The sequence below is a fragment of the Microtus pennsylvanicus genome, chromosome 5 (genome assembly GCF_037038515.1).
Source record: "Microtus pennsylvanicus isolate mMicPen1 chromosome 5, mMicPen1.hap1, whole genome shotgun sequence".
NCBI lineage: Eukaryota > Metazoa > Chordata > Mammalia > Rodentia > Cricetidae > Microtus > Microtus pennsylvanicus.
Window position 1 is genome coordinate 109,648,352 of NC_134583.1, and position 23,479 is coordinate 109,671,830.

The 23,479-nt window shown below is 46.3% G+C and overlaps 1 pseudogene; it reads left to right on the forward strand.

The window, feature by feature from the left end:
- The first annotated feature begins 8,212 nt into the window (after positions 1-8,212).
- On the forward strand, positions 8,213-8,917 carry LOC142851166 (ferritin heavy chain pseudogene; annotated as a pseudogene).
- The last annotated feature ends 14,562 nt before the right edge of the window (positions 8,918-23,479 follow it).

Consider the following 23,479-nt stretch of genomic DNA (forward strand, 5'->3'; position numbering starts at 1 on the left):
TGCTTAGTGGTTCCTGCTTCATGAAAGAGTCTGCTAGATATTCTGCAGGACACAGAAAAAAGTGACTGACAAACTGCCAACATAGGCAGAACTGTCTTTGAAATTTCCTGCCTCGTAGAAAAGTCTGCTGGATACTATGGTCCTATAGGTAGGCTGAAGATGGATGCTCTAGTGTTAAAGAACTCTGGGTGACTGTCCAGGAAGCAAGATGTCTCTGTCAATTCTAGAGTTTTGGAAGTTGCTTACAATGTACTTCCTGTTTGTTCTTTCTGGAGTCTCTGATGGAGTTAAAGAATAGATAGTTACAGTTTTTCTTAGTTATGATAAAAGAGAAAGTATATATAAATATTATAACTGTAATTCTTGCTTGATAACTATTTTGTGATATGTAATTACTATGTTAAAACCTTCCTTTTTATTTAAACAGAAAAAAGGAGGTGATGTGGAATTCCCCTCTATATGCTGTGAATACCATTGGTTAATAATGAAACTGTCTTGGGCCTATGATAGGACAGAATAGAGGTAGGGAAAACTATAGTGAATGCTGGGAGAAAGAAGGCAGAGTCAGGAGACACCATGTAGCCCCGCTGGAGACGGACAATGGGGATGGAACTTCACCAGATAAGCCACAGCCATGTGGTGATACACAGATTAATAGAGATGGGCTAGCTTAGGATGTAAGACCTAGCCAATAAGAAGCTAGAGCCAATAGGCCAAGCAGTGATTTAATTAATACAGTTTCTGTGTGGCTATTTTGGGTCAGAGCATCCGGGAACAAACAGGCAGCCTCCAACAACATGGGTGGTAGCTGGACTGGTCAAGCTGCCAGCTTTCTCTCATTGACACCACCAGGACGAGGTCTCCAGCACTGCCCTGGCCAGCTCACCCACTGCAGCGAGGAACACGGCCAGTTCTGCTCTCATGCACCTGGGACTGGCTTACCTGCACCGACGCCACCAGGGCCAGCTCTCCTGCCTGCTGCAGGCGACAAGGGCTGAGGTGGGGGGGGCATCTTTCCTTCATTCATGCCACCACATGGCAGATGGGGGAGGGTCAGCCCTCCTGCTCTGCACCCCCAAGAGGATCAGCTCTACTGTGTGGCCCAGGCAAGGTGCAGAGCTCATTCCCTGGAGTGCTGCAGCTGGTGAGGGGCAAGGCCAGCTCTCCCACTTCCATGACTTCAGGACCAGCTCTCCTGCCCCCCCCCATTAAAGGCCGTGAGGGTGGGAGATAGGGAGGGCAGCTCTCCCTCACTCACTCCACCATTTGGCAGATGGGGAGTAATGTCCAACCTTCGGCCATTGTGACAGGTGCTGTCATCCCTGTAGTTCACAGTAAAGAACTTTGCAATTGAGCTATTTGAAGGCGTAAGTCATAAACAATGCCACACCAGTTTGGAATTATGATTAATAGGGTGGTATTTATTTAAAGGGGAAAAAACTTACAGATCACCGTCAGCCCTCTGCGCAACCAGGAAGGAAGTCTAGTCGCCGGCGGAGCAGGAAGTGAAGAGAGAGAGGAGAGGGAAGTGGCTGCTTTTTTAAAGGGAGAGAGACCACGCCCCAATGGGCTGGTATCTCAGCGGTGATAGGCTGGAGGAGTGGGAGGACCTCCCGTAACACCTCCCCCTTTTGTTTAAATAAGAGAGTTCTAAACCTACTATGAAATTATATACAATAAGTACAAATATCCTATTCTAACTAGCTTAGGTCTTGTATAATAAATAACTTGGCCAAGTCATGAGAGAAAACTAACTTCAACCCCATCGAAGATCTGAGAAGGGAAATAATGTTACCTGGTTAATTAGGAAGTTCAGTAAAACAACTTCCAAAACATGCAACAAATCACAGAGACAACTAGTTACCTAGGCAATCACCCAAAGTCACATTAGCAGCGTTGAAGCAACCAACTTTGGCTAAGGCCTAACATAACTGACATACCATTTTCAAAGGCAAGCAACTTTTCAAAACTATCTTACCCTGTCTTGGCAGGATAAGACAGCCCTGTTTTATCCATTGATGCACGCTCTGTATCTTTGTCAGTGGTTGAGGTATGGGCATTTCTTTGCCCCAAGGCCAGTTCTGCCAAAAAGAAAGGCTCCAGGTGGAGTGTCTTTGGTGCTCAACATTCTCTCGGGAATAGAGTGGTGTTGCCAGGAGCAATTGTCTCTCACTACCACAAAACTCTGAGTTAGATTAAAGGCCATTTTCTACAGCTCTAATCTACTTCAAGAGGACGATGGGCAGCGAAGAGGATCCTTATGGAGTTTGATAGCCATTTGGGCAAGAAACTGCTCTTGCCTGGACTATTGCATAAACTGGACACAGAGAACCCACAGAGAGAGGACTACTGAACTTGCCTAAAGGTGAGATGATCTTTCGGGGTTCCTGATTCATGAAAGAGTCTGTGAGACATTCTGCAGGACACAACAGATAGTGACTGAACTGACTTTGAATTTTCCTGCTTTATGGAAATGTCTGCTGGATACCATGGACCTGAAGGCTGAAGATGGATGCCCCAACGGTACAGAGGAACTTTGGGTGACTGTCCAGGCAGCGAGATGTCTCTGTCATTTCTAGAGTTTTAAAAGTTGCTTTTTTCTTGTTTGCTTATGTAATATTGTATCTTTCTGGAGTCTTTGATGGAGTTAAGAGTAGTTAGTTATAGTTATAGTTTTCCTTAGTTATGATAAAGATTATTGTAACTTTTACTTGATAACTGTTTTGTTATATGTAATTTTGCTATGTTAAAGTTAAAGCCTTTTTTTTTGTTTAAACCGAAAAAGGGGAAATGATGGAGGAAGGTCATTGGTTAAATAAAAAGAAACTGCTTGGTCCTCATTGGTTAGAAGATAGGTGGGAGGAGTAAACAGAACAGAACACTGGGAGGAAGAGGAAGTGAGCTCAGACTCGACAGCTCTCCTCTCGGAGCAGACGCCTCAGAGAGACGCCATGCCCCAGCTCCGATCCAGGATGGACATAGGCTAGAATCTTCCCAGTAAGACCGGTGCTCACAGATTATTAGAGATGGGTTGATCGGGATATCAGAATTAGCCAGTAAGGGCTAGAGCTAAAGGGCCAAGCAGTGATTAAAAGAATACAGTGTCCGTGTAATTATTTCGGGGCAAAAGCTAGCCGAGCAGGGGGCTGGGGTGTTGGGGACGCAGCCACGCCGCCCTTGTTACTACAGCTATTTTTAAAACATCACATAGGGGCTGGCTGGATGACTCAGTGGATAAGGAAATACCCAGTCTGACGACCTTGGTTGGATCTCCAGGCCCCACATGTTCGAAGGAGAGAACTGACTTGTACACGTTGCCCTCCAACATGTGCCGGGGTACACAGATGCCCTCCCTTTCCAAATAAATGTTTTTAAAACTTGCCGAGCAAAGAACACCTCACAATATTTTGAATAAGTTTTCAGTTGTAAGTGTGGGCTGCCTCCGTGAAAATCCTGGGATGTGTGGGCCTGTTAGGAGCCTGACTGGGGATTAAATGTAGTCAATGCTCACCACTCAAAGTTACAAAGCCATTGCAAGCACTGAGTTACCCAACACTGGGCCATTGTTCCTAAAGTAAACACAGGGCTACCATGATCCCAGCATGAAAACTGAGAAAGCTAAGGTCAGTGAGAATGTCCTGGAGGCAGATTGTGGCGCAAAGGGCTCTGAGTCCGTGCCTGGAGCCCCATTTGGGGCAAGCAGGGATGGTGAGGGACTAAGCCAACACATGAGAGTGATTATATTTCAGGTCCCAGTCTGAAAAGTGTCACAAAGAGGGTGTGCACTATTGGGGTTCACCCAATAAGAGCACGTGGAGCCGGCACTCATAAGGACTCTCAGGACTTGCAGAGAAGAACCAGTCAGGATACTCTAGAACTGTCGGCATCCAGGTTACTTCTTTAGGAAAGGCAGGGATCCTCTCTTCCTGCTCCGGCCTCAGTACAGGGCACACAGAGCCAGCAAACATTTCCAGTGCTCCTTCTGTGAGCCCGCACCCACCGTACACAAGGGAGGCCTACCTGTTCCTCTGGGGTGGATGTCCGGGTTGTCTGGAAAGGTGCCTTCGAAAGCAAATGGGGTAAATCTGTGGGAGAAGTCTGAAGGATGAGGGAGGCCCCCATTCACATTGCACAAAACGGCCATTTTTGGCCTCCTGATGGTCCTAGATCAAAACAGTGTTTACTATCAACCTATACCCTCTCCTGCTCAGCACAAAGTGAGGATGCTCAGGGGAACTGAAAGGATGGATAAATGGATGAGAAATTCACTTCCTACCATTGTGAGACTGGGCAGGGTCAAGTTGCTGAGTTTGCTAAACCCTTCCTATGCGCCCAGCTTGGCACTGGTCCTTATAAACTTGAAGTCATGTTACACCTCCAGGAACCCTGACGGTGGGTGTCCTCCCAGGTGAGTGAGACTGTGGGGCCTACAGAAGCCTAGAACCCACTGCAAACTCCATGTAGATTGAGCAAGAGGCCTAACCGGACTGTAGCCCTTATCCGGGTGTCTCTGCCTCCAGGCTGTGTTTCCTTCTTCCCCTTCTCTCTCATTGTGCTTTCTATTCTCCTTTTTTCTTCCTTATTTGTAAGAAGAAAACCCTTTTTAAAATGTTACTGCATTCACTTTTTGTTTTAATTGAACGGGGGGGGGGGGGGTGCAAGGTACATCATAGCCCCGGTCGTCAGTCATACTACCACTGAGTTCTGGGGACTGAACTACGGCTCTCACGTTTGTACAGCAAGCACCTTTACCTGTTGAGCCCTCCCACTGGCCCAAGAAAAGTCCTTGTGAGGCAAGATCCTAGCTGGAGGCAGAGGCAAGAGGACAATAGCGAGTGTGAGGCCAGCATGGTTCACAAGCCAGGACCTCTGTTTCAAAAAGCAAACCAAACAAACCCACAGAACTCCCAAACCCAGCCCAGATCGTATCTGTCTTAAGCGTGCCTTGGCAGAACTCCCTTGCAGGCAGAGGTGGGCCTTTGGGCTTTTTGTGAGTGATGGGGCTCTCACTGCTCTCCCAGGAGAGCCTTGTTCTGCTCAATCTCCCGACACTTCTTCATTCTTCTCTGTCCCCTAATAACTGTATGGGATGGCTCTATGAAACACAGTCTCTGTTTCAGATGTGGGTTAACACCGGTTCAGTGGAATTTAACGACACCCGAAAACTCCGCAACCTTTCCTTGAAACAAGAAAGAGTTTCTTGACTCCCGGCCTCTTTCTCCTGGCGTGGAGATGGTGAACGATTACATCTTTTGCTGAGAAGATTCCACAGCTGAAGCCAGGTTCTGTGGCAAAGGCCCCTGATCAGATAGCGATGCCTGCCGTGAGTCAGAAAAGATATAATTAGGGTACCAGGTGCTCGGTGCCTACTACCCCAACTTAGCGTAACTTTTCCAAAGCTTTACGTTATTTCTTACCTTAAGAAACACTGTGTTAATTTTGCATGAGCGTGGCCTGGCTCCGGGTTGATGGTCCGTGCAGAGAGGCACTGGGAGTCACTGTGTTAGCTACTATCCACTGGGCACAGCACAGGACCAGGCTACACGGCTACATTTACAGCCATTCCAGTTGGCTCTCAACAAGCACTCAGAGTCAAGCAAATGTAAGCATGGCCTTTGATACACGTTGGGAAAACATACCCCCTTTGCGCATGGGTGCTGATATCAGAATTTTAAAGATCCTAGTCAAGGTTTCTTAGATGTCCAATCTCAAAGACGTTTATAAAGAGGAACTTGGAGGTGGGGTAAATTTTAGGCATTGATTTTACCGTCAGCGGAAACACAATGCCAACATGAGTTCTGGTCGGTTCATTTTTCAAGTTCTATTTATTAATTTGTGTGTGCATGGGGGGAGGGGTCCAGGCACCAGTGCGCATGTGGCAGTCAGAGAACAACTTGAGGAAATGGGTTTTCTCCTTCTGCCCTGTGGGTCCGAAGGCTTAAACTCAGGTCGTCAGACCTGGGGGCAAGTGGCTTTAACCACTCAGTCACTTCACCAGCTCTGTTTCATCCACTTTAATATCCAACACTTGACCGGCGAGGCACTAACTCGACAAGAGTGAATGGGAGACTAAGGAGCTGAGCTCAGTGTGCGGATGAGGCCGTCAGTGAAGTTCTACAGATGCCACAGATCATCCCTCCAGTGGCCATAAGTCACCAGCACCCACCTCTCTCCACCCCCACTACACCCCACTCTGCCCAGTTTTTCTTAACTTACAAAAAGCCGATTCTGAGTTTGTGCCTTCAACACTTTCACAACCATTTCCTGCCCAGTAAGAAAGCACACCCTGTCCTGTAACAGGTACCCTTAGGACACTTGGGGCCACAGCAGGCACTGATGACTGCCTCTTCATTTTAGACAGTATCATCAGGACTTTAGGTCTTACGACATGAACCCTGGGAGTCTGCCTGGCCGCATACCACATGTGTACTGGGGTGCTTTCCCAACCTTTTTGGTATAAAGGTAAAGAATCCTATTACCAGGGGTTCGAGAAGGCCTAGCTTTGTTAGAGGCTGTATCGTAGAAAAGCCTACGACAGCATGTCAAACACTGGACCATTCTGAGTGCCTCAAAGCACTGTCCCCAAAAGAGGAAAAAGAAACTATTTCTTTTGTTGAATTAGCAGCCACTGTTTATTAAATGATTAGAGTTTAATAACACCATAATAGATATCTTAAATATTAACAGTTTAAACTCCTTTGGTCTCGCTGTGAAGAGAGAGAGAGAGAGAGAGAGAGAGAGAGAGAGAGAGAGAGAGAGAGAGAGAGAGAGGTCTGATTTTGTAGCCCTGACTGGCCTAGAACTCACTGTATAGAGCAGGCTGTCCTCAAACTCACAACGATCCTCCTGCCTCTGCTCCTGAGGGCTTGTCCATCTGGTTCACATTTTAAAAAGAAATGTTCTTTTTTGGGTTTTGTTTGTTTTTGAGACAGGGTTTCTCTGTGTAGCTCTGGCTGTCCTGGAATTCACTCTGTAGACCAGGCTTGTCTCAGACTCACTGAGATCTGCCTGCCTCTGCTTCCAAGTGCTGGGATTAAAGGAGTGCGCCACAACTGCCCAGCCCCCCCCCCAAACCCCTCTTTTAAGCCTTCTAAGATGACACATGGCAACTGCTGGTGTATGTGCACATAGGGTTATGAAAAGGCAGTTACTAATACCTATGAGCAAGCAGCCACACACTGACCAAAGACAAGGTGTTCTTTGTGTTTGGGACACCAACTCTGTCCAGTGAGGAGGCAAGGGTGATTGATGGCTGCAAGGCAGGCCAAGCTGTCAAATGAGATGATCAGAGAACCGCTGTGCCCAAGACAGTGAGGGCAAGGGGTCAGGGGTCAGTGTCGCTGAGAGGAAGCTCTCAAATCAAAACAAGGCCAGTTTGAAGGGCTCTGAACACACAGAGACAGAGAGGGAGAGGGGGAAGGGGAGAGAGGGGAGAGAGGGGAGAGAGGAGAGAGGGGGGAGGGGGAGGGAGGGAGAGGAAGAAGGAGAGGGAGAGGGAGGGAGGGAGGGAAGGAGGGAGATTCTCACAGCTGCCTAGGACCTTCAAATGAACCCATTTCCGTGGAGCGCTGGGAACAAACATCACTAAAGCTAGGTTCAAATAGGGCTCTGCTCTTTGCCTCTGGCAAGTGCTGTTATTGCGTAGGTTGTGCCTTCTGGCACCTTCAGCTGGGGACACATCTGCTCCCAGGATGTGAGCTGCTTGGCCCATAACCTGCTTTCTCTTGCCTCAGGGAAGTTATTGCTCCTCGCCCTGAGGCCTTGTCTCAGCACATTCTCCACGTCCTCACCCTATTTTAGGTCAAGGAATCTTTGGTACTATAGGGGAGGGTTGGTTGCTATGGTTTGAATGAGTCTTCCACTCACATACAGCCCCACCATGGTGCCACGTGCCTCCGCTCAAAGCTCCTCAAGAAGCTAAAGTAGAAAGATCACCTGGAAACAAGAGCTGAAAGCCAGACCAGGCTACACCGGGAGACTCAGCCATAGACAAACAAAGGTCATGTTGAAACTCAAGCGTTGTGACATCTTTAAAAGCTTCTTAAAGAGATAATCAGGAGACGTTCTCACGCAGAGTCACCGCAGTTTCCTGCTTCAACGTTGCTTGAACAGAACCCAGCACTCCACCCCTCTGACCCCAGCGGCTGCTCCAAGCCAGAACCCTCTGCCCCCTCAGCTGCTCCAGCGTCGCCACCACGCCTTGCCCAGCCGCTGCCATGACCACCGTGCCTCCCTCTCAAGTGCGCCAGAACTACCACCAGGACTCGGAGGCTGCCATCAACCGCCAGATCAACCTGGAACTATATGCCTCCTACGTCTACCTGTCTATGTCTTGCTACTTCGACCGGGATGCTGTGGCTCTGAGGAACTTTGCCAAATATTTTCTCCACCAATCTCATGAGAAGAGAGAACACGCTGAGAAACTGATGAAGCTGCAGAATGAACGAGGCGGCCGAATCTTCCTGCAGGATATCAAGAAACCAGACCGTAATGACTGGGAGAATGGGCTGAATGCAATGGAGTGCTCACTGCACCTGGAAAAGAGTGCGAATCAGTCACTACTGCAACTGCACAAACTGGCTACTGACAAAAACGACCTCCACTTGTGTGACTTCATTGAGACGCATTACCTGAATGAGCAGGTGAAATCCATCAAGGAACTGGGTGACCACGTGACCAACTTGCGCAAGATGGGAGCCCATAAAGCTGGCATGGCAGAATATCTGTTTGACCAACACACCCCAGGACACAGTAATGGCAGCTAAGCTGACTTCCCCAGAGCCACAGGTGACTTTACTGGTCACCGAGGCAGTGCGTGCATGTCGGGCTGCCTTTATCTTTTTTATGAGTCGCACCAAAACATCCGCTTAAGTTCTTTAATTTGTATCATTTCTTTAAATAAAAAATTTTGGTACCCCCCCCAAAAAGTTATTTTTCTCTTTCTTTCTTTTTTTTTTTCTAGGAGGGAATTTGTGAGTTGGTCAGGGGAGTGTGGTGCCCTGAATCTTTGCTGCTGTTCTGTCTTCCGGATTTTCTACCATGTGATCAGTCAGCAAGAGGCTATTGGCAGATGCCAGCCCCTTTGCTGGACTTCTCAGCTTTCTGAACTGTAAGCCAATGAATACTGCTCACTGTCGGCTCCCAGTTTGTGGGACTCTGTTCTAGAGACACAGCTGACTAACACAGGGTTGCCAGCAGCTGTGCACTGGACCAGAGTGTTCTCACTTTTCCTGAGGAGCAATGAGCATGCAATAGTCTGGCGAGTGTGTGTGTGTGTGCGCGTGTGTGTATGAATGAGAGAGAGAGAGAGAGAGAGAGAGAGAGAGACAGAGAGACAGAGAGAGAGACAGAGACAGAGACAGAGAAACAAAGGGAGACAGACATAGAGAGAGGCAAAGGCAAGGACAGGGACAGAGACAGAGAGACGCTTGGAAAAGAAAACATGAAAAAAAATAAGTATGTATGTCAAAGGGTATCTCAGAGATACAGGAAATTTTGGAGGTATCCTTAAGAGTGACAGACCCTTCCTTGACTCTTTATGAACTAAGCCCAGGAAATGGGGTGCTGGATGCTCATATTCACAATGACCCAGTGGTTTCCAGGGTCTCACTGCACAAATTTGAAGAATGAAATGTATGGTCCCCAGAGGCTGAATTTTAGGGAGAAATTGAGCATAGATTTTGAGGTGGGAGTTTAAGAGAGCGAGCAGGTGATCCCCCTGTACTACAGGAGCAGATTCCTGAGAACAGGGTACCAATGAGGGCTGCTGACTTAGTAAGGCTTGATGAGGTACAGAGGGAGTATGAACTGGCTAGCTACATACATACATATTACAAGGTGTCTGGGTACCTCTCAGTTTTACTCACATTCTTACATATGGTTACCTGGAAAGAGGTATTCATTTAGGAAGAAAAACAAGAAACCAGACCGCACCCCCTTTCTGGCATCCTTGGCCTCTAGGGTAGAGCTAAAGACATTTTGGCTTAAATACTGTTCACTATCTTTGGCCTCCAAGAATGGAGCTGTCAAAGGGGACCAGGACATCTTCAGTGTTTATTGGGGGGTGGTTCACTTTTGGGGTCTTAGCCAGTTTCTATCACCTAATCTCATAGTCAGGATGCCATTATTGACTTTTGCTGTGCTGGATTTAAATGAAAAATTTAAAAGAGCAACATTTAGGAAAATAATACGGCTGCTTTCTGCTCTTTAAAAAAAAACATAGTTGGATTTTCAAAATTATAATTGATGAATTTTGTTTTTAATTTTTTGGGTCTCACTCTGTGGGAAGTCTCACCCATAGAATGGATCAAAGAGAAGATAAACCATTTGAACTTAAAGAAGAACAATCCAATACAGACAACAACAAAATATTTAGAGAGCACCAGTGAGAATTTCAAGAAAATGCTATTAACAAAGGAATGACAAACCACAAAGAGACACTGGATAGTATTAAAAAAACCTGCTGAATTAAATCAGCCTGAATATTTCAAAGATGTGTGGCCTTCAGAATGGAAACCAGGATATGTGTTATATAGGTGAAGAGGTTTGCTTTTGTTTCCACAGGAAAAGAAAAGTTATGGATACCATCAAGATTGATAAAGATTAGATTAGAACAGGAGAAACCACTTAATTAGGAGAAGTAATAGTTTATCAAACAGTAGCCATTCAACCTGCTAAGAAGAGAAACTCCCCAAAGTTAAGGTTGGGGCAGGGTTTTGTTTTGGCTTTCCAGGAAAATAAAAGCATCCAACTAAGAAATCTGATGATCACTGGACAAATGAGACATCTGAAGAAGGACAAATCATCCAGAGAAAAAGCCCCAAGAAAAAGAGCAAATTGGCCTAATGGTATAACACAATACCAATAGGATAAAAATCTCATAAATCTTTCCAAATATTTGTCTTTAACTGTTCTCTACAGACATATGAGACAAATGGTATACTTATAGTCCCAACTCAATTAAAAACTAAAGCTGGCTTTGGAGTTGGAGCATGGCTCTCTCCTTCTCTAAACCCAAGCATGTTTGTTAAAGGAAAACCCAAAATCTGTCTCATATCAGAAGAGCCACCTGATATAGGACAGAAGAAATACTAAAACTAGGGACGATTCTGTTGCTACTAATCTTATAATCCTTTGGTTTTATTTTTACTATTTGAAATTTTCCTAAGGTAAAAATATTATCTCAAAATTTATAAGCTTAATGTGTGTGTGTGTGTATATATATTATATATATGTATATAAATGCACACATACACATGAAAGTTCTTACTCTATAGCATTTTACTATGTCAGAGTTAAAACTTTTCTTTTTTCTTTAGACAAAAAAAGGGGAAATGCTGTGGGAGAATTGTTTGTACAGCCATTCCATTGTGCCAGTAAAATCACCCTAAATCAAAGAATAGGGTCAGCGATTGGCTGACTGTGATTAGCCATAGAGTTCTTAGCACCAGCACCACTGCAGGGCCCTGCCCCCAACTCTGTAGGAATCCCTCTGCTCTGGCTCACCTCTCCCCCTAGGCCCACACCATTCCAGCCCATCCCTGGCCCCTCTGCTAGGCCTTCCCCCTAACCCCAGAAAGCTTCCACTATGCAGGCCTGGGCCATCCAAGCCAGAACTGGTGAATGACCTGTTTGCCAGCTGAACTGCTGCCACCTCCTGGATTCTGTTCACCCAAGACCCACATCAGCATCCAATCTCTCCCATCTCATCATCTTCCCTGCGGCCAACCTTCCTAAGAACTCCGGCAGATTTCACAGGCCCAGACACAGCCTGCACCAGTTGGAAGAACAGAAGCCATAGGCCCATGATCAGTCCACACCACCTGAAAGAACAGCCTCAGCAGCTTTACCACAGGCCAGGTTGATCCTGGGCACCTCAGAAGGCGACTCAGGCCAGGCCAGATCTAGAGACCCAAGGAGACTTTGGCTTTACTGGAAGCCAGACCAGATCAAGGGACTCAAGGCCCCTAAAACACTAGCAGAGACACCCTACTGGTCCTGAAAACTCACCAGTCACCAAAACCGTTCACCACTTAGGCCAGAAGACCAGAGAGAAAAGAGAAACCAAGGAACAACACACCCATCCAACAAAGACAAACACAGGAATAAACACTTAGACCTATAACACCCAGAATCCAGATGCCTAAACACCAGTGTAGGAACACAACCAATAACAGAAAGGGCAATATGGTACCACCAGAACCCAGTTACCCTATGTCAGCAAGAGCTGAACATTCCAATGTAGCTGGAGCACAAGAAAATGACCTTAAAAATAACTTTATGAAGATGATAGAGGTCCTTAGAGAGGAAATGAAAAAAAATCCCTTCAAAAATAAATCTTAAAAAAATCCCTAACACAAAACATTTAGGAAGTCTCAGAGGGCAGAGCTGGTAGCGGGTGGGTAAATCTGGTGGCATTTGGAGCCCAGGTGCCTCTGGAGTTTGGGTGGCAGCCAGAGACTGTTGTGAAGAGGCTAGAACGGGAAAATTCCAGACTCACTCAGAGGGCTTGGAGAAAGAAAGGAAAAGCCTGCCAGTGGTGTAGCAGCTGCAAAACCAGAGGCAAGCAGCTATCTTGTGAATTTGCGCCCCACGTTGGAGCCAGATGAAGCCTTAACTAATTATTAGTACTAATATTCATAATTATTATTACAATATTAATTGTTAATCAATAAAAATAGGGAGTCAGATATTAGGGTAAGAACCTGAAAGATCAGAGAAGCAGGAGAGCAGCCACCAGTCACCTCTGACCTCTTCCAAAAAGGTCAAGATCCTCTCTCGGCCCCACCTTACTACTTCCTGTCTCCTATCTGTCCTCAGTCCTCCAGATCTCTGTAGTTAATTTTGGTCAGCTAGTGACTAGTTCTGCCCTTTGACTTCAAACAAGCTTTATTTGTCAAAACACAATCAAAATATCACACAACAACCAAACCTAACAATAATAAAAATAGAAGAAGGAGAATTCCTGCTCAAAGGCCCAGAAAGTATGTTTAACAAAATTGTAGAAGAAAATTTTCCATCTTGAAGAAGGACATACCTATAAGTACAAGAAGCTTACAAAATACCAAATAGACTGGACTAGAAAAAAAGGGTTCCCTTGCCACATAATAATCAACATGCTAAACATAAAGAATATTAAAAGCTTCAAGAGAAAAAGGCCAAGTAACATATAAAGGCAGACCTATCAGAATTACACCTGTCTTCTTCATGGAGACTGTAAAAGACAGAAGAACCTGGACAGACTTCTTACAGATGCTAAGAAACCATGGATATCAGCCCAGACTACTATATCCAGCAAAACTTTCAATAACCATAGGTGGAGAAAACAAGATATTTCATACAAAGTCAAATTTAGTCAATATCTACCCATAAATGCAGCCTTACAGAAGGTACTAGCAAGAAAACTCCACCCCAAGGAAGTTAGCTATATCCACGAAAACACAGGCAATAGATAATCTTACACCAGCAAAACCCAAAGAAGAGAAACATGCACACATATCACCACCACCATCACCACCAACAACAAAAGTAAAAGGAATTAACAATCAATGGTCAATAATATCTCTTGATGTCAATGGATCCAATGCACCAATAAAAAGGCACAGGCTAACAGAATGGATACAAAAACAGGATCTATCTTTCCGCTGCATACAAGAAATACACCTCAACATCAAAGACAGACATTATCTCGGAGTAAAGAGTTGGAAAAAGATTTCCTAATCAAGCCTAAGAAGCAAGCTGGTATAGCTATCCGAATATCTAACAAAATAGTCTTCAAACCAAAATTAATCAAAAGAAATGGAGAAGGACATTTCATATTCATCAAAGAACAAATCAACCAAAATGGGGTCTCATTCTGAACATTTATGACCCAAATACAAAGGCACCCACATTTGTAAAGGAAACATTACTAACGTTTAAGTTTCATATAGAACTCTATACATAAATAGTGGAAAACTTCAACACCCCATTCTCACCAAGAGACAGATCAACCAGACAGATTAAATAGAAAATAATGGAACTAACAGAAGTTAAAATTCAAACGGACCTAACAGATATCTACAGAACATTTCACCCAAACAACAAAGAATATACTTTCTTCTTAGCACCTCATGGAATGTTCTCCAAAATTGGCCATGTATTTGATCACAATCACGTCTTAACAGATACAGAAAAAAATGGAATAAACCCATGTATCTTATTAGATCACCATGGATTAAAGTTAGAGTTCAACAACAACATAAACCACAGAAAGTCTACAAACTCATGAAAACTGAGCCGTTCTCAACTGAATTACCACTGGATCATGGAAGAAATAAAGAAATTAAAGACTTTCTAGATTTCAATTAAAATGAATGCACAACATACACAAATGTATGAGACACAATAAAAGCAGTGTTAAGAGGAAAGTTCATAGCACTAAGTGCCTGCAGAAAGAATTTGGAGAAATCTCCTACTAGCAACTTGTCAGCACACCTGAAAGCTCTAAAACAAAAAGAAGCAAACACACCCAAGACAAGTAGATGGCAGGAAATAATCAATCAGGTCTGAAATCAATAAAATAGAAACAAAGAGAACAGTACAAAGAATCAATGAAACAAAGAGTTGGTTCTTTAAGAAAATCAACAAGGTAGACAAACCCTTATCCAAACTAACCAAAGGGCAGAGAGAATATGCAAACCAACAAAATCAGAAATGAAAAAGGAGACATAACAACAGACACTGAGGAAATCCACACAATCATTAGGTGATACTTCAAAAACCTGTAGTTCACAAAACTGAAAAATATATAAGAAATGAAGAATTTTCTGGATAGGTACCACATAACAAAATTAAATCAAGATCGGATAAACAATTTAAATAGACCTATTATCCCAGAGGAAACAGAAGTAGTCATTAAAATCTTCTAACCCACTCCTCCCAAAAAAGCCAGGGCCAGATGGTTTCAGCACAGAATTCTACCAGACATTCAAAGAAGAGCTAATACTCCTCAAATTATTCCACAAAAAAGACACAGAAAGAACATTGCCAAAATCTTTTTATGAGGCCATGTTATCCTGATACCCAAACCACACAAAGACTAGACAAAGAAAGAGAATTACAGACCAATTTCCTTCGTGAACACTGATGCAAAAATACTCAATAAAATACTGGCAAACCATATCCAAGAACACATCAAAAAGATGATCCACCATGGTCAAATGTGGGTGCTGGGAATTGAGCTCAGGACCTCTAGAAGAGCAATCAGTGCTCTTAACCTCTGAACCATTTCTCCAGCCCCAAATGCTCGATTCTTGCAAATGTTTTATCAACCCCTTTTCTCTTTGTTACTAAAGATGAAGAGGGAGGCATGAAGAGCATATCTGTCCCCAGTGGTTCCAGGGCAGGGCCACCCCCGTGGCTGCACCCGGGAGCTGCACCCCCCACCCCCAATCCTATGCTGGGAAGAGCTGTTGAAGGCTTGTGCTCAAGAAAGATGCTATACTATCAATGACCATGCTTGGGTAGAGAAAGGCACGGAGGGGGTGTTTTCTTTTCAAATCGAACCCAGAAAAAAATAAACAGAAGCAGACAGATGTTGTCCTTAATGTTGACTGACCATGCCATTTTCCTTGCTAGTCCAGCTTATGTAAAAAGCTTCTGGGGAGGAGAGCTGAGTAACACTCTGGTTCACTAGTCTCTACATTACAGAGTGCTGGGTCACCGAAGTACAGAGATTTATAACCCCACCCTGAGAGCAAGCAGGGTAGGCTGTAATTGTGAGCAGACAGTGAGGGGCAGGCTGTATGGACAGCGAGCTGCGGGCAGCCCTCCCTACTCTCCTGCAGGATGCCCAGATACACAATCCAGCTCCTCCCGCCGGGCTTTTTAAGAATTAGCAAAAGTTGGTCAGGGGCAAGTCCTGGCTCATGAACCCAGTATAACAGAGGGCCTCTGTCGGATGTAGAAGCAGTCTTTTGTCTCTCTGGCACTTTTCCGTCTTGTTTTGGCAGCAGAAATCTAAGCATCTTCTAGAGTATCCCCCACTTCCCTGTCATCAGCTGTGACAGCGGGAAACTTTCTCTCCCACCCCAAGTCACTTCATGGGACCGACCCTGGGACCCAAGCTAGCCAGGACTGCCACAGAGCTTGAATATTATACACAAAGAAGAAGATCCTTAGAGCTGGTTTCACTGTATGGTCACAGCTTGATGGTCTCACTGTGTGGACCAGGCTGGCCTTCAAGGCCGCCTCGTTGGTTCTATCTGTCAAGGCCAGGGATCTCGGGTGTACACTACTACACCTGGCCATTTACTAAGCATCTTCAGCTCTATGGCAACCGGCCTTCCATTTCTCCCAGTAACCAAGGTTCACATTTCTGCTGCTCAAAACCAGCAGATCAAAGAGCTTATTTGATGTCAACTGACCCCATTTATCAGTCTCCCTGAGAGGCTGCCTTCCCATCTGCAGAGGAAACCCCTTCCACACCCAAAGATGCGGAACCGGTCAAGGCTGGAGCACGCATTTGGCTCAGAATCCGAAGCCCCAGACGTCTCCTGTCTGCCCTTCAGGTCACCATTCCCACGTTCAGCCTGTCCAGGACACGCTGCTTCCAGCGTCTTACCACAATAGAATTTGTGCTTCACCAAATGTTTTACCCACACGGTAACACAGGCCGTCCTCGCGCCCCCTAGTGGTGGGTATCTCCGTGATACAGAATGTAGACTCTTGCCGCTCACCCCTGGAACCCTGTTTCTCCAAATAGCCTAGGGAGTCAGTCCAGGGCTGGAGAGATGTCTTAGTGGCTAAGAGCACTAGCTCCTCTTCCAGAGGACCCAGGTTCAATTTCTAGCACCCACACAGCAACTCACTACTGTCTATAACTCAAGCTCAAGGAGACCCAACACCCTTACCCAGATATACATGAAGGCAAAACACCAATGCATATAAAACAAAAATTAAAAAAAAAAAAGTCAGTCCAATGGCCTTGTCTTAGTTAGGGTTTCTATTGCTGTGAAGAGACACCATGACCACAGCAACTTTTATAAGAAGAACATTTAATTGAGGGGGCTGGCTTGCAGTCTCAAAGGTCCAGTCCAGCATCATCATGGCAGGGAGCATGGCAGCATGCGGGCAGACAGGGTGCTAGAGGAGCTGAGGGGTCTACATTTTGCAGGCAACAGGAAATGGTCTCAGTGTCACACCGAGGGAATCTTGAGCAAAAGAGACCTCAAAGTCCACCCCCACAGTGATATACTTCCTCCAACAAGGCCACACCTACCCCAACAAAGCCACACCTCTCAATAGTGCGAGGGGCCATATTCTTCCAAACTACCTCAGATCTCAGTGGCCACCCAGGCCCTCTGAAGAGCTAAACCTGACCTCAGGGTTCTCTATCTCATACCTGGCACTCTGGGTACAGAGTGCCCCATCCACCAGCTCCCCATGCCCATATCTGCCTGCGCACACAGTCCCCCACCCCCATGAGTGACGCTTACTTTCAACCTGGAATGCCCTTTTCGAGCCTGGTAAAACCCCTTTTTACCTTTCCAGGCCCCAGAAAAGCCCATTTTCTCTTGGCCCTCTGCATCCCTCCTGCCCCACATAGAACCAATATTCCCACGGCTCTCGAGACAAGACCCTGGGGTTGTAATCTGATGTCAGAGCAAACACGGGCAGTGACTGCTCACTGTGACCACGGGAGCTTACGTTTTCATGTTCTCTCCGCTCACCTTTGGAGCAGAGCTGTGTCTCACCGATGAGCGAGCTGTTGTGCACGCTTTAGGGCCAGAATGATGGCACCCTTCCTGTGGCTTGTGATGGGTTGTTGCATGGGCTTGTCAGGGAGGAAAAGCAGGATTGGAGGACCTTCCATTAGGTACTTCCTAGACAGTCTGCATCCATCTTACCCAACTCACACTGCCCCGATATCACCAGAACCTTTCATTTAGACTGGCATTTAGCTGTGACGCGCGAACCCGGGCGTGCCTGGCGTCTTCCTTCAAGTACTTGGGGGGAACCACAGGAAATTCAGAGGCACCAGCCTACCTCCAGCTTCAGTAAGGGGCTAAGCTCTGAGCTAACGATTCCGTGATTTCTTTTTCTTTCTTCCCATTTTACAGATAAGAGCCATGAAGCTCAGAGGGGTAGTGCAAGTAATGAAGGGTGAGAGCTGGGATTCAGGGCCACTCGTGTTAGAGAAGGCGGGCATCTTTCCACACCCGGCCCGGTCCCTCGAGAGAGGAGGATCAAACACGTAGTCAGACCCTTGATGAAACGGGCCTGGGGCGCTAGGGAGCGTCCAGTAGGTGGCAGCCGAGAACCATCAGCGGCCCAGGACAGACAGGTGCAGGTCTCAGCCGGGACAAAGGCAGAGTGGGTGTGGGCAGCTTCGTGGGAACAGCTCCCTCCGCCCCGGCCAACGCGCTACCTCATTAACGCTCGCGATCAACCTGTGCAGCGGATGCCTTTAGCCTCATGCGAACCGAGACGGTCAGAGTTCAGACTGAAGAGAAGAGGGGAAGAAAAGGCGGTCACTTGGAAGTGGCAAGGCTAAGGAACCCACACTGCCTGGCTTGGGCTGGCTCCAGAACGCTGGAGGCCAAATCCAAGGACAGTGACTAAGACCTATTCAGGGAGGGCTTCCTGGAGGTTGTGTGACTCCAAAAAACAGGATATGGTAGGATTTTTTTTTCAAGCTGAGGTTCCTGGAGCAACCACACACAAATCATTTGAGTACCGTAACTCAAAAGCTGGGCTCAGACGCCGCAAAACACTAAAATCCCCAACGACACGCCTGTAGAGGATCTGGTGATGGTGGCTTCCTTGGGGTTCACAAACAAATGAGCTGAAGGTACATACCTGGCAGGTGGCGGCGGCGTCAGCACGCTGGGTCTGTCCATAGAGCCCCTCTGTGGGAGGGGTTGGTGACAGTTTCTTAGATGTCCCCACCCCGGAAGAACGCCAGGACTCAGATTCTTTGAATCGGCTCACACCACGGAGGATGCGACTGAGACCTGGGAGCTTCACTTTGCCCTGAGAGACAAGACAGCCCCTTCTTCCTTTGTAGTCTCGGTGGTCTCGCCCTAATCATCCAGGCACCTGACTTGTTTGTCGATCCTTCCTGGGTGCGACCTTTGGGCTCCTGTTCAGAATGGCAGCTCTCTTTGTGATTGATCCTCAGTCACCCCTAGTGGGACCACCAGACATAAACCTGCGGTTTAGACTGTCTGAAGTTTCTGCCTCCAGAAGTGAAGATTCGTAGGCTTGCATCCGTCCCGACCTATACACAAAATCTCCTGACACAAACTGGCCCGGGTGCACGCGCCTGTAGTTGTAGCCCTTGGCGGAAAGGCAGAAGGAACAGGGGTTCGTTATTTTCTATACTTGGTGAGTTCAAGGTAAACTCAGCCTATGTGGAGCACTGAGTGCTCTACCAGAGGACAGGGATTCCATTCCCAGCACCCACATAATGGCTCACACCAATAGGCAACTCCAGTTCCAGGAGATGTGACACCCTCTTCTGGCCTTCCTGGGCACTGGGCACACCTGTGGCTTACCCACATTCACTCAGACAAAAACACCTACGCTCATAAAATATTTTTAAAATAAATTATTTTTTTCAGATTTAATATATTTTTAATTTTAATATAGCATTATGTTGGAATCCTTTGAAAATTTAAAATGCATTTCTATCATATTCACTTCCTATATCCCCTACTCCTAGATTCCCCCCCACTTCCCTTTCCCAACTTCCTATCCCTTTTTCCTTTTTACTGACAGTGTATGAATTTTTCATACAATACACCCTAATTACAATTTTCCCTTTCTCTACTCCTCCCAGTTCCTCCTCACCTCCCCGTCACTTCCAGATCCACTCCCTTTCTGTCTCTCATTAAAAAAGAACAGGCCTCTAAGAGATAACCTGACAAAATAAAAGATGAAGGAAAAACCATCTTATCAAAGTTGGACAAGGCAAACCAACAGAAGAAAAAGAGTCCTAAGAACCAGAGACCCACTTGTTCTCACACGGGAGTCCCATAAATACTAACTTAGAAGCTGTAGTGTGAATTCAGATGACCTGGTGCAGAGCTGTGTAGGCCCTGAGCTTGCTGCTTCATCCTCTGTGAGTTTATATGGTCCTTTGCTGCGCACCGCGCCCCCGTGTCTGCGCTCTGTACACTGGCACCCATTTCGCGAGCTTTGGGCAAGGGGCTGGAGATTAAAATACACAGACACACACAGACAGAGAGACAGCAACACAGGTCATCCTTGAATTCTCCAAGAATGCCCGCTTTATTGCGTTCAGGGGCAGATTCTATAGAGATAATCATGCCCCAGGCAAACCCACCAGAAACCACTCTCCTGCCATCAGGAACTCCTGAAGGTCTCGTGCTCAGAGCAGCTGTAGGCACTCAGATCAGGGGATTACAAGAAATTCAGGATCTGGGGTCTCACTGCTCCCAACAGTCCTTGCTTAGATAATTCAGATGGCCTTGTTCTCCTGGTGTCCTCCAGCCCCTCTGGCTCTTACAGTCTTTTTGCTTCCTCTTCTTTGGGGTTCCCTGAGCTTTGAGGGGAGGGATTTGAGTCCTCCTATTTAGACTCTCTTCCATACAGTGTCTGGCTGTGGGTCTCTGCCTCTGCTCCATCTGCCACCAGAGGAAGCCTCTCTGAGGAGGACTAGATAAAAGCACTGGTCTATGAGAATAACGGACTATCATTAAAAGCACTGGTCTATGAGAATAACGGACTATCATTAGGTTTCATTTTAATGATCTTTTTCTTTTTTCAGACCAGTAGTGTTTTGTTTTACCCTAGGTCTCTGAGTTGTCCGGTTTCTGGCTCTTCATCACCCATGCAGTGTTGATAGGTTTTGTCTCCCGGAGTGGGCCTGGCTGCTCTCTCACTGTTTGTCCCATTGTGGCCCTAGGACATCTTTTTGTTTGTTTTATGTTTTTTGAGACAAAGTTTCTTTGTGTAGCTTTGGAGTCTGTCCTGGAATTCACTCTGTAGACCAGGCTGGCCTTGAATTCACAGAAATTCCCCTGCCTCTGCCTTCTGAGTGCTAGAATTAAAGGCGTGTGCCACCACCACCGGGCTTGCCCTAGGATATCTTGCAGGCAGGACAGATTGTAGGTTTTTACAAGTCTACTGATCTAGGCCCAGTGCTGGGGCCCAGCTCATGCTCTGGGTCTGTTTCAGTGCCTTCGCACTATTGTTCTGAGATGTTTTTCTTCCTCTTTCCTTCCTTCCTTCCTTTTTCTTCTTCTTCTTCTTCTTCTTCTTCTTCTTCTTCTTCTTCTTCTTCTTCTTCTTCTTCTTCTTCTTCTTCTTCTTCTTCTTCTTTCTCTCTCTCTCTCTCTCTCTCTCTCTCTCTCTCTCTCTCTCTCTTTCTATTGTAACATGGCGGGGGATTGAACCTAGGGCCTCACAATTGCTCTGCCACAGAGCCACGCCCCTAATGCCCTTTTCTGCCATTCGGTTCTTAGTTAAAAACAGCTATTCTTTGTAGAAAGGCATAGGCAGACTTCTCTGTTCTACCAGTTGCTTCCCAAATAATTATGCAGAGGCTTAATATTAATTATAAACGCTCAGCCAATAGTTTAAGCTTGTTTTTAGCTAGCTCTAATAAATTAACCCATTTCTATTAATCTATGCGCTGCCCCGAGGCTCACTTACCTCATCTACACACTTCCCATCCTGCTTGTTCGGCCTCTCATGGCGGCTCCTCAGATTCCATCCTTCTTCCCAGTGTCCTGGCTCCTCAAACTCCACCCTTTTTCTTCCCAGCATCCTCCTAGTCTGGCTCTCCCGCCAATCTCTTCTGCCCAGCTATAGGCCAGTCAGCTCCTTATTAACCAATAAGAGTAGTGCATATTCACAATGCACAGGGATTGTTCCCCAGCAGTAACGCTTTCCCTAGGATCAATTCTCTTCTTTCTCTGTTTCGTGTGTCCCTTGCTAATTATAGTGACGGCCACCAAGTCTCCTGTAGGCCCGTATTGCCCTCGCCCAAAGCAAGCACTTGTTCATAGCCCAGCACGGAAAGTAGAATCTTAGACACTGAGAGGATGTGGCCCTCTGACGTGAGGGGAAGAGGTCTTTGTGGTTGGTTCATCCGAGTCCTAGCTGATGAAGGCTTTTGCACTCCTTAATCTGGGGTGAGTTTGTCTGTCTGTGATGGTTAGGGAGGGCCAGTTAGCAATGGTGACGGCGGGCGGGTCCATTGCGGCATACTGGATTTTGATGGTAAGTGTTCAGTTGGAAGCTCCCCTTGGCCTCACCCCCTCATTCCAAACCCCGCCTTCCTCAGAGAGCCCACCAAGCAGTGGCTCCTCCCCCGGAGCTCCAGTCCCTAGACCTGCCTTGTGATTTCTCCCTCCCCCCTCCCTTGCCTCATTTCCTGGGGACCTGAGAGTCACCCTGGGGCGCTTTGCTCATTAAACCGGGTCTTTTTAATTCAGCTTTATCTGACTTACTGTGTGGGTGGAGAAACCTACTCCCAGGGATCCATAAATACTTATCAGTAAGCGAACTCTCCCTGGTAAGAGTCCAAGTAGGTCCACCTTGAAAAGGAAAATTTCAAGTCTCTTGCATTGCAAGTGCATGGAAGCTCAGAATCCTCAGGGGACGGTTACCCCAGGGCCACCACAAACGAGGACATGGCTTTGGGGACTTGCTTTCCAGACCTCAGCCTACAGACTCTTCAGTTCTTTCCAGACCTCAGCCTACAGACTCTTCAGTTCTTTGGGCTAGAAGTAGGGCACCCAGTTAAACTTGGGCTTCAGATAAACTCTATACATATTTTTAGGCAGGTCTCACTATATAGCCCAAGGTGGCCTTGAACGTCTGATCTTCTTGCCTCAAAGTCCCAAGTGCTAGTATTGCAGGCATGAGCTCTGCTCACAAAATAAAATTTTTAGTGTAACTTTATCCCAATAATATATGAAACATTTACAAATTTTGATACGTTTTTAAATAACATTTTATAAAAATTTCAGAATTTCATACAATGAATTTTGATCCTATTCATTCTCTGCCTCCTAGACCCCCCCACGCCACTCTTACCTCCCTCCTCACCCAATTTTGAGTTCTCCTCCTCTTCTTGCTCTTCTTCTTCCTCTTCCTCCTCCTCTTCTTCCTCCTCCTCCTCTTCCTCCTCCTCCTCCTCTTCTTTTTCTTCTTCTCCTCCTCCTCCTCCTCCTATGGAATACAGTTTGTGTTGCCCAACTACTCTTGAAAGTGGAATCCACCCTAGAGTTTGGTCAACCTGTCAGGGGTCAACACCATTAACTAAAACCCACTCTCTCTCCCGCAGCTACCAAACACAACTCAGCTAGTGTGGGCTTTGTCTGATTCCAGCAGGCCTTGCATGTGCTGTCAGAATTCCTGTGAGTTCTTACGTGGAATTTCCCTGTTGTGTTTGAAGCACACTGTCTCCTCGAAGTCACCCACTACCTCCGACTTGTACAATCTTTCTGCCTCCTCTTCTTCGAAG